At 43.3% G+C, this 9,542-nt stretch overlaps 1 long non-coding RNA gene across 1 annotated transcript; it reads left to right on the top strand.

Moving 5' to 3' along the window:
* The first annotated feature begins 6,693 nt into the window (after nucleotides 1-6,693).
* On the top strand, nucleotides 6,694-8,548 carry LOC309345318. The gene is made up of 3 exons (XR_014158186.1): nucleotides 6,694-6,870; nucleotides 8,238-8,324; nucleotides 8,534-8,548. It is a non-coding gene; the product is annotated as an uncharacterized lncRNA (long non-coding RNA).
* The last annotated feature ends 994 nt before the right edge of the window (nucleotides 8,549-9,542 follow it).

The raw sequence follows: 9,542 nt of genomic DNA on the forward strand, positions 1-9,542 counted from the left end.
AATATGAACAAAAATAATGACATATTACAAATGGTCTCAATTTCTAGAGCATGGTAGACTATAAACCAAAGCCAGATATAAAATGTTTTCTATATAAACATGTGAATGCATGCACACACACACACAATATGACAGAGAATTTGTAAGTTCTGCTCTGATAACATCATTTTTGCAGGGTATAATGGGTCTTGAATTATCCTAGAAATTGTAGTTATCCTGCAGCTTGAAAATACCTAAATGTATAATGTAAGCTTTCACTCAACTGTCATAGAAGGCCAATAATTAAAGACTTAAAAGGTGTAAAAGCCAGCAAGAGTGAATTATTGGAATAAGGAAGGGAATGTGTCGTGTGTGTGTGTGTGTGTGTGTGTGTGTGTGAAATCACCCTGTACTTACATCACAGCATCATAAAAAAGGTTCGAACTGCAATTCCCAGGGTGATCATGAAATGAAAATGTCCTTCGATTACTGAGCATTTTAAGACATGATTATTTCATGTGCATGATATTAAGAAAATGACAGTTGAAAATTCATCACAAAAGAAATTAATACTTAAACATTTTAACAAAGACTCCCTTGTGGTTTTCCACCTCCCATTCTGACTCTGTAATGAGTTATTCTCCCCACTCCCCCCCGCAAAAAAATCACCAGGAACAAAGATGATAAAAGGCATGATGAAAAATGCATCTAGAAAACAAATTCATAACTACAATTGCTTTTTTTTTTCTTAAAGAATAAGGTTGCAGCTTAGCTGAAAATAAGTAAAACAGAAAAACGATTTAATATTCTTGCTGGTGGGTAAGGGGATGGGGGGTTCCCCCCCCCTCTATGAAGTCAAGCCAGTTAGGGTTTGAATAATGACAACAAAATATTGTAAGAAGCCAACAATTTAGACCATGTTCTCCTCCGCCCCTCCACACACACACACACACCGCCTTCCTTTTCTCCCTCTCAGACGCAACGTACCCTTAACTCACTGCATAACAGCAGGAATAAATCAAAGCAGCACTGCAAGTTTATAGCAGCTAAAAAACATAGATAAATGCTGGATGTGATTTATTTTATTTTATTTAAATGGAATTTAGCCCCGTTGAGAGTTCTGGTAATGTTATGTGCTTTGATTCCTCTTGTTGCCACTGGAGAATCCACTATCCCTTCTCTCCCCCACCTGTCAGAATCTGGGAGAGGACCATGGCTCAGTGGCTCTCCATCGGCTGTTACAGGTTCAGTCCCCAGCATCTCTCAGTACAGCTGTGAAAGACCCATCAATGTCTGGTAGAACCACTGTCAATGTGGACAATACTGAGCTGGATGGCTCAGTGGTCTGGCTCAGGATCCTTCAAGATGACCTGTTTACTAAGCATTTATTCTCGTTTGTTTGTGGGGAAACGATTAGACCGTTGTTAGACGATATTGTATCAAAGCAAGTTTTATTCCGCACTTTCCCATGCATTTCCTTATTGAAAAAAGCCCAATCTTTTAGGCAAGCAAGTTTGTTGCGCAAGAGCTCTAGATCAACATTAATTACCCAGCCTGAATTTGTTAGTATGGGACAGAATCCCACCTGAAAATAGAGATCGTCTGGAAGTGCCCTCAGTATCAAACAGTTTCCCATTTATAATCCTGTGTTTGTTGCCCTGGGCAACAAATGTTCAAACAAATGTTATATGATCATATAATATATGATCAAACTGAGGCCACAGTCAGTGGAGGCAAAGCATTAAAAAAACCCAACCTATCCCAGCCGGGGTCCCAAGTTGGTTTATGGGAACTGTAGTCTAAAACCTCTGGAGGGCACCAGGTTGGGTAAGGTTGCTTCATAAAAACTGCTGGTGTCACATCTCGTTTGGCCTTAAGAGGCTATCTTTCCCCGTTCATCTCATTGTGATCTCCTGAGAACAGCTTTTGAATTATTCCTTCAGTGCTCAAAACTTAGTGGACAACAAGGCCATACACACTCTGTACCTGCTGTAACGGAAATGTGGAAGGCCTTTGTATTTTGAGGAGTTAGTGATGTACAGCATTGGCTCGTCTCCTGCCAATACCTTCTTTCTGGAGTCTTGCACCCTTTATTTAGCCAACTGCATTTCTTATCTTGTGTTCAGACACTTGTTGATAAGGTTACTAATTTCTTATTCGTGGGCAGTTCTTCAGGTGCTGGGAGAGAAGGGCCTTCTAGGTTAGCTGCCTGTTAAAATGCAACTGTAATGCCAGCCTGCTCAGAGTCAACTAGTAGAGTAACAGTAGCAGCAGAGAAAACATGTTCCTCTCTTTATTTTCAACTTTCTTGGGCACATGAAATTAACCACAATTACCTTGAATTTCAGCTTAACCCTCAAGAAAGAAGGGCATTTTCGCTGGCCAGGTTTAATTCAAATCCATCAAACCTCCTTTGGGGGAGGTTCTCAGGCAGGGTGGAAGGAGAAAGAACTTGCCCATATGAAGACCACCTGGTGGAAACCCTTACACATATGGTTCTTAATTGCAAACTATATGCTGATCTCCGTCAGCAATTTCTAGATCAACTCTGTATCCCCAAATGGAAACCAGAGTTGGAGGTCATACATTTTCTATTACTGGGGAATGATCAGGAGCTCACCAAGTTAGTGGCTAAATATCTCTATTTGGTTTTTTGCTGTTGAAATACACTGCAGACATCTGATCTCCCTGGAGACCTAGAGATGTGACGATAGACTGCTCTGCCTCCTTTCTTTTAGCAAATGTTTTGTGCCACTGGGGAAGTGGTAATTCTGTATTGATTTGTTTTGGATGTTTGTATGCGATGCCAATAAAAGGTTTGATTATGATGATGATGATGATGAACTAGTAGAGTATTACTGAAGCTTTTCAGAAGTTCCATGCCTCTAGTTAGTAACTTCTTCTTTGAAGCTTCTACCTCTGTTTTTGTTTCCAGTTTAATATGGTGGCAGCCAGTGGCTGCACGTCCTGTTTTGCCACCCCGTGTCATGGCCAGGCCAACTCTGGCAGCAGCATTACTGATCAGCTGCCTGTTAATTGCCTGTTAATTGCTCCTTAAATAATTGATTCCTTTCCCAGATGTGAGGAGGTTTCATCTGATTCTCTATCTTTTCGTTAATGCTATCTTGAATTTTAAAATGAAAAGGAAATAATAGAGCAAAACAGTTCCCCACTGACAAAAAAAGGCTATTTGTCTACAATACTACCTCCATGTAAAAAAAAGGAAAGCAGGAACAAAATCTTCAAGGAAGTTACTAATTAAAGTTACAGGGGATCTTTCCTTAACAGGACTTGATCTTGATCATGGGAATGAGCATTACTGATGGCAAAGAAGCAATGCCTCAGCCGTACTAAACAACACTGTTGTGGACACACCTGGGTGCAATGCCAGCTCCAGGCTGCATTAGCTTTGCCACCCCAGAGGAGTGGAGAGAGTTGGGATTCCTGCCTTCACTGATGCTGGCCATGCAGTCAAGCAATCCCACTAGCAATTCCATGGTATTCTAAGCTATATACAGTTGCCCTCAAACAGCATCCTCAAGTCTCAACGTGCCAACCTGATCAGGTAAATCAGTCCAGAATTTCTTCCTGAGTCTGTATGCCATGCAGCTGACTCACTTTCCCACCACATACTAGTATGTGTGAGACCATTTTGGAAGAGACTGATTATACAGTACTCTCTGTGAGTTCCTAAGCAGAGGGGGAATGGAGCGCAAGTCATTATGAAGGCCTGTCTGCACAGCCCACCAATGGGATACGTATAGCCCTCTCCAACCGATGGAAATAGCAGGGCTGATGCTGCTTTCATGCCTTCTGATTGTACCTTGCCAGAGGGGTTTCTGCAGGTATAAAAATATTGGTTATACCTTACAGGAGCTCATGCTATTAGTACGGTTGTAGATATAATATGATTTACTGGTGTTTTTTTATTTCCCACTGGCCTGGTATCAATATATTTATACCACAAGAGTGGCCAATAAATTTCTCTTATGAATCCTGTTATACACCATTGACTATTTATCATTTTTATTAGGAGGTCACAACTTAAAGGTGTAACATGATTTTATACCTAATTTGTGACCCTTTCCAAAATAATACATGGTCACTTCTGAACTATTCACCTCCTCTTCTGGCATTTGTCATTCTTCAGCCTCTCTCTCTCTCCCCGCCCCTCAACCAGATGGTCCTGGCTTCAGGTTCTTAGGAACCCTCTTTCTCCTGCCATCTCTAGTACAAAGAATAAAGAAACTAGAACTAACGAGTCCCAGTTGCTTGCATTTATATAATTCTGCAATGGCAACCAGGAAATGGTCAACGTTTGGACCTAGTTCACTATATCAGTGACCCAGAGGAGCAATTTTATGGCTTTTTCTCAGCATCGCTTCACATTTTCGGCTTCTTTCTCAGGTTCAGTGCTAAAAATGACAGTCAAAGGAGGAGTTGACATTGCAATGAATTAAGTATAGTCTTTCTTTTTCCTGAGTTCTTACTGTGACATCTATAACCCATAAAAAAGATGGGCACTGGGAGAGTGACTGGTATGCATGCACAGTCTTCATTGATGGTGCCCCTGCATAGATCACATTTTTTACTACTGCCCCTATACTTGGACAGTGAAAAACACTACCTACACACATGGATTCTGATCACAATACAGTGTCTTTTGTTTAAAAAATAACAATACCATGCAATCAATTAGGTTCCTTGAATAATATGAGGTTGCCAGGGCAGACTCATATTCTAACAGTCCTAAACGAGTGAGTGAAAGTGTGGCCACAGGCAACCTAGCCACCATAAATGCCATGAGACCAGACAACATATCAGGTCTCCACCCTCAGGGAGATTGATCACTTGTGCTTTTCATGTAAAAGGCCCAATATTCAATATTAAACATCAGGGTAGCCAACGTGGTGCCCTCCAGTTGCGGTGGACGCCAGCTCCCAGCCAGCGTGGCCAATCTCCTGGGCTGATGCAAGTTGGAATCCAGCAACCTTTGGAGGGCACCATTTTGGCTACCCCTTTTCTAGTGTCACCAGTTGAAAAGCCATCAGGTAGCAGATGATGTGGAAAAATCTCTGCTTGAGACCTTGACAGGGTCAGAATTAAGAGTGATCTTGATAAAATGCCTGATTTGTGAACAATGTGCGGCAATGGGTAGGAATTTTATGTGAAGACATTCCCACCTGACCATACAACCTATGATCTGTTGTGCTACAGATACCGCTCGTTGGATTTGTTACAGATACCAAAACCCGGTCTTGGCAACAAAGCGTGTCTGGAAACTCAAGGCAATTTTGTATAGTAATATAAACTACAAAAGTTGCTCCAAATAGCCTGCGACAAAATGTGGAGAAAATTATTGTGCTATCATTTCTATTAAATACAAAACGCAAAAATGCAAAATGAGAAAAAAAAATATTTTCCAGATTTGCCATGTCATGAAAAAATCCTTGAATAATCATAGAAAAGGGCTGTAGTGCCCTCCAAATATTGTTGGACCACAAATCCACCATCCCTGCCATTAGCTGGGACTGATGGGAGTTGTTGTCAACAGTGTCCGGAAGTTACCAGATTGGCTACTTCTGCCCTAGATAAAGAGGCTCAGGGAGCTTGATCCTTTCTTGAGTAAGCACTCAGAGTGCTGAAAAAACAATAACAACCACTTATATCACATCTTGTGAGTGTTTAGAGCCCTTCATAGTTATTAGTTATAATCTCAACATATCTGTAGTATTTGTCAGGATTATCCCATCTTGCCAGTGGAGAATTGAAGCTTTGTCCAAAGCTGCCAAGTTTGAGCCAGGATCCTGGTATTGGTATTGAAGGTGCCGTTGGTCAAGACTAGGGATGGAGAAAAATTTGCCATTCAACCTGGATCTATCAAATTTGCAGTCTCCAAAACAATGTGTGAACTTAAACACTTGTTGTTGTTTAGTCCTTTAGTCGTGTCCTACTCTTCGTGACCCCATGGACCAGAGCACGCCAGGCACTCCTGTCTTCAACTTAAACACTACTATCCTTCAAAATTCACATTTATCAAAATTTTGTTATGCAGTTCTCCAACCAGCAATGTTTACAAAAATGTATTTGTTATGAGAAAGTGTGCATAAATCTGAGTGAATTCACAAACATTTAAAGGGTATTATATTAGGGGAAATTGCCTGCAAAGATGTGTGCATCAGTTGAAATGGCATATGAAAATGTGTCCATGAAGAGAATTTTGCACTAAAATGCTGGTGAATTTTCATGAGGATTTTTAAAAAATTGCAAATTGCTGCAAACTGTGGAGAACTGAATTTCAGATTGGAAAAAGGAGACACAGAGAGAACCAAACTTGGCAGATTCTTCTATCCCTAGTCAAGACTGAGGAGAGAAGAGTCATTCCCTGCCTTCCTGTCAGGTATTTTGTGGCCTATAAATGCCCAGAGGCCCTGAAAGCTGGAAGTGAGAGAAGGGAAAGGGGTTTCCAGGGACAGCAGAGCAAACCCATTCTCCCCAAGTATGAAAATGAGGAAATTAATGGCACCAGATTGTCCACCAAACTTCGGAAAAGAAAAATAATGCCAGAAAGTTCATTCCCTGTTTCTTCAGGAACTACGGACTTTTTAATGGGGCCCACAAGTTCTTAAAAGTAATAAGTGACTATGGCCTTGTTTAAAGCCAGAAATAAGTTGACCAATTGCTGCTATGTTTTACTTCAGGGTATCCATCTCAGGCAGAAAGAGAGAGGAAAAGACCAGCCTATAATGGTTTGCCTGGCTTGAAAACTCCATTTTGGACCGTGGAGAGTCATATTTCAGAGAGTATTGATCAGACTGCAGTTTGTGTTTCCTTGCGTCCATGATCCTGTTTGCAGCCCTGTAAAATAATAATAGTACTCGTGTCAGTGAGGTAATTACCATTGATCTAACACACTGTGACAAATTTTTCAGTCATGCCACTTGATTCATACTTAAAGTTATGGCACTGTTGACTGCTCCTTAAATAATTGAAGGATGCCCTTTGTAAATCAGCGGGCTTTCCCCCCCAAAAGCGGCAGTTTCTTCTTTGTTGAGAGCTCGTTACCTAGCTTCATCAGGGATTTGCAAATTAAACAGACAGGCTTTTAGCATCACATGTAGCTTATGGGAGGCGCTAATATCGTTTGAGCTGGCAAATCATTTATGACAGTTTGCAAAACTACAGGGGAGACCGGCTATCGCATTTCAGCCGCCCTGACTGCTTGAAGAACAACGAGGATTGAAATGCAGCAGAGATGGGGGAGGACTGTGAAAATTCTTAGGTTTTGCTTGAGGGAAGACTGAAATTCTCACAACCTCTTCTGTATCTGAACACAGGACAGACATATGCCGAATGAAAAACAGTGGTCACTTACAGTTTTCGTTCCCTTCACAAGAATTGTAACAGGAAGCAGTGCAACCTGTTGACCGCAGCAAGGACCTCTGAAATAATTGGGCTGTTCTTTGCCTTGGAAATAGGGTGACCAGGTGAAAAACAGGACAGGGTTCCTGCACCTTTAATAGGATGCGGGCATTTCAGGAGGCATCAGCCTGCACAACATTACGGAAATTGATAGACAGCTATTAACGGTGCAGGAATCCTGCTCTGTCCTTCACCTGGCTCTGCTACCTGGAAAGCAGGGAGGCTGGAATCTATATTTCTCAGTGTTGCCAGGATCAAGAGTAAGCAGATGCAGCACCCATGAGGAGGGGGTCATGAAGTCTTTCACACACATGCCTCCTAGAACAACTTTCTGGTCCAGGCATGAGGAATTTGCAGCTATTTGTTAGTAGCTGGACTCCATCTTTCTTTGGCCCCAGACCTGCATGGTCAATGGACAGAGATTATGTGGGCTGGAGTCTAACAACATCTAGAGGGTCATTTTCCCCATCCCTGAACTAGTCCAAGATGTTCTGTTGGTTCACCCTGTTTCTAACAAAATTGGGCTCTAAAAGATTACCCAGAGCTGGGTTTGACTTTGTAAATAGATCAATTGTTTACATCTGCTGGGCAATAATATAAAAGAAACGAATGAGATGAGTGCTGTATGTACCCTCTGCAATCATTCTTCAACCACCCAGCCTAAGAGCTAACCCACTTTCAACTGCTCCTGCCCAGTGGTTCTGTTAGGGTCAGACTTCCAGATGGATGTCCCAGGACCTGCAGCACTGGAGCACCTCCCCCCCCCCCAACTGATAATGCACAACAGCAAGGCACATGACAGCTTTCTTCTTTGTTTCTTTTTTAACTTTTCACAGGGAGTGGAATGTTGTCGGAGAGTAGCTCCCATCCATGATACCCCATCTATAATTCCCAAGAATGCCTCCAGAAACTGAAAAGGGCAGGTAGGACTATGGAGATGTTTTGGAGAACACAAGCCCTAACTGACTGGTAAGGAGGAGCAGTGGATCATAACTGTGCAGGAGGAGGAAACCAGGACACTGATACACTAGGGGTGGGCACCCACCAGCAAACTGCAACCAGTGCAGAGGAACAATGGGCTGTGCTGCAGCGCGTTGGATGAAGTCAACCCATCCTGTGCTTTGTTTTTCAGTGTGCTGGCCCCGGGAGTAACCCAAGAAACGCGGTCCAGGTCCGGTCCAGAATCTGGAGGTTCTGCTAGGAGTCAGCCCAATGGGGCCAAGGCAGGACGTGAGGCAGGAATCCAGGCAGGGACAAGTACAGAATCTCAGGCAGGATCTGGCATACAGCTATGTTGCTCCTGCAACCTGGGGCGGGTTCTGACAGCCTTTTATCTTTGTCGTGGTAACGGCCAGTCCTGATCCCCCAGCGATTCACCTCCCTGTTTCGCCCAAAGGTGAGGACTCCTCCTGCGAGTACTCAGGTCTCTCCTTCTCTCAGATCTTAGTCTCTGCAGCTCGGGAGACGTCGGTGGGTTACTAGACCCAGGGGCCAAATCAGCCTCCCCTGACCAAACTGGTAGTGGAGCAGCTGTAAGTGATGGCCCAGCTGAAGGCAATGAGGTACTTCCCGCATCTGGAGCCAGGGCAGGCTCAGGCCCCTGACTTGGCCCAGCTGGTTTTTGCTGCAGGGGCACCTGTGCAGACTGGGATTTTTCAGGATCAGGCCCCAGACTTGGTTCAGATGATGCCTGAGGCAAAGGATCCAGTGCAGACTGAGACCCAAGTCTGGTTCCAAGTCTGAGCCCGAGTCCCAGGCCATCACATTCAGGATAGTAAGACATGCCAGTCCAGTTCCGAGCAGCTGAACTGTGCAGCCAGAAAAGGAGGCAACCAGGACTCTGGGAATAGGGAGGAGTTGTTACAAACACATATCATAAAATCATCAAATTGTACAGTTAGATGGGAGCTTGAGGATCATCTAGCCCAACCCTCTGCAATGCAGGAATATGCAGTTTCCCATACAGGGACTAAATCTGCAAACTGGGCGTTATCAGCAGCATGCTCTAACCCCAACTCCCAAATGTTGTGTCCACTCACTACTGAGAGATTGAAAAGGATCAACAGGGCATTACAGTTGTTCCACTGCTCCACACAGGGCCACTACCAGAGAATAGCACTGGGTGTTTTTTTTGTTTGGAC

The sequence above is a fragment of the Podarcis erhardii genome (assembly GCF_964252035.2).
Source record: "Podarcis erhardii genome assembly, chromosome: 6".
NCBI classification, from domain to species: Eukaryota; Metazoa; Chordata; class Lepidosauria; order Squamata; family Lacertidae; genus Podarcis; species Podarcis erhardii.